The 2500-nt window shown below is 37.1% G+C and overlaps 1 protein-coding gene across 2 annotated transcripts in view; it reads left to right on the top strand.

Moving 5' to 3' along the window:
- Window positions 1-2500, top strand: part of clnk (cytokine dependent hematopoietic cell linker) — an 18416-nt gene that overhangs the window by 6028 nt on the left and 9888 nt on the right. The gene's annotated exons all lie outside the window — the stretch shown is intronic.

Below are 2500 nucleotides of genomic sequence, written 5' to 3'. Positions count from 1 at the left end.
TCTATCTGTCTGTCTCTATCTATCTGTCTGTCTCTCTATCTCTCTGTCTCTCTATCTATCTATCTATCTATCTATCTATCTGTCTCTCTATCTCTCTGTCTCTCTCTCTATCTATCTATCTGTCTGTCTGTCTCTCTGTCTGTCTCTCTGTCTCTCTATCTATCTGTCTGTCTGTCTCTCTGTCTCTCTATCTCTCTGTCTGTCTCTCTATCTGTCTGTCTGTCTGTCTCTCTGTATGATGTTCATGGTAAAATCATTACAGTGCTTTACAACTATAGAACAAAAAGAGTTAAATAAACTTATCACTTCATCTAAAACAACAACATGTTTATTAGATCCTATACCAACTAAACTACTGAAAGAAGTGTTACCTGTAGTGGAAGAGCCTCTCCTCAATATTATTAACTCGTCTTTATCTTTAGGTCATGTTCCAAGAACATTTAAACTGGCAGTTATAAAACCTCTCATTAAGAAACCACAATTAGATCATAATAATCTAGCAAATTACAGACCCATTTCAAATCTTCCATTTATGTCTAAAATATTAGAAAAAGTGGGGTCCGCTCAACTGGGCTCTTTCTTGCAACAAAATGAGATCTATGAAAAGTTTCAGTCTGGATTCAGACCGCATCATAGCACTGAAACTGCGCTCGTTAAAATCACAAATGATTTACTTTTAGCTTCTGACCAAGGCTGTATCTCAATACTAGTTTTACTTGATCTTAGTGCTGCGTTCGATACTATAGATCATACTTTACTCTTAGATCGACTACAAAATTATACTGGTGTTCAAGGACAAGCACTAAGCTGGTTCAAATCATACCTATCTGACCGCTACCATTTTGTCTATTTAAATGGAGAAAAATCGATCATAACTCCAGAAAACTATGGAGTGCCGCAGGGATCTGTGTTAGGCCCTCTGTTATTTTCAATATATATGATGCCACTTGGAAATATTATAAGGAAACATGGAATTAGTTTCCATTGTTATGCTGATGACACTCAAATATATATTTCATCACGGCCGGATGAAAACGCTAAATTTTCCAAATTGACAGAGTGTGTTAAAGATATAAAAGATTGGATGACCCGTAATTTTCTTTTATTAAATCCAGACAAGACAGAGGTAATACTTATCGGTTCAAAAAACCACCCACAAAACCTCGCACAATACAACTTTAACATCATAGGATGTCCTGTTACTTTATCCTCTACAGTAAAAGACCTGGGTGTTATACTCGATTGCAACCTGTCTTTTGAAAATCATATTTCATATGTTACAAAAACAGCCTTTTTCCACCTTAGAAACATTGCTAAGCTACGTAATATGCTATCAGTTTCTGATGCAGAAAAGTTAGTTCATGCATTCATGACCTCGAGACTGGATTACTGTAATGCTTTATTAGCTGGTTGTCCTGCATCCTCAATAAACAAGCTACAGTCAGTCCAAAATGCCGCCGCTAGAGTTCTTACGAGATCAAGAAAATATGATCATATAACACCGATTTTATCATCACTGCATTGGTTACCTATAAAGCTCCGTATTAATTATAAGGTATTGCTACTGACTTATAAAGCCCTAAACGGCTTAGCTCCAGTCTATTTAATGGATCTTCTATCGCCCTATAATCCATCGCGTTCTTTAAGATCACTAAATTCAAGGCTTTTGGTCATACCTAGGATATCCAGAACCACCAAAGGAGGGAGAGCATTTTCACATTTGGCTCCAAAACTCTGGAATAGTCTTCCTGATACTGTTCGTTGCTCAGACTCGCTCTCCCAGTTTAAAACTAGATTAAAGTCGCATCTCTTCAGCCAGGCATTCATATAATCTTACAGTTCAAACTACAATCCGGCCTCTAGCTCATAAATGCCAGAGGAGAACTGGCCCCCGACTGAGCCTGGGTTCTCCCAAGGTTTTTTTTTCTCCATTAGGTCACCTGATGGAGTTTTAGGACACCATTAGGTCACTTGATGGAGTTTTTCGGTTCCTTGCCACTGTTGCCTTTGGCTTGCTCAGTTGGGGATATTTTGGGCATATTTAATTTAATTTTATCAATCAATAAATTCCTCTTGAAACAAACTTTGTTGTATTATTTTAGGGTGACCATATTTTAGTTTTCAGAAAACAGGACGGGGGCGTGGTTGATGGGCGGGGCGTGATTTTGGGGGAGGCGTGGTTAAGGGGTGGGGGCGTGGTTTGGGGGAAAATTCGTAAAAAATTACTTGACAAATGCATTCACAACCTTGCAACTATGTTATACTTTAATACATAAAGTAGCCTAATACATCCTTTCCATTCAATGTTTGGCCCGCAACAATATAATACTATATATTAAAAAAAGTTTAGCTTTTAACACCTTTTACATGACACTATTTCTTTTCATGGCCCTAGGTTAAAAATCTACTACTAAAATAAATAAAATAAAAACTACTAGACTATTTCAGTAAAAAACTATTTCAATCCTCCTGATGTTCTCTTAGCCTATAACGTTACTTT

The sequence above is a fragment of the Leuciscus leuciscus genome, assembly GCF_965113295.1.
Source record: "Leuciscus leuciscus genome assembly, chromosome: 8".
Classification (NCBI taxonomy): domain Eukaryota; kingdom Metazoa; phylum Chordata; class Actinopteri; order Cypriniformes; family Leuciscidae; genus Leuciscus; species Leuciscus leuciscus.
Note: the sequence above shows the minus strand (reverse complement) of the source record. Positions and strands in the feature narration are given on the sequence as shown.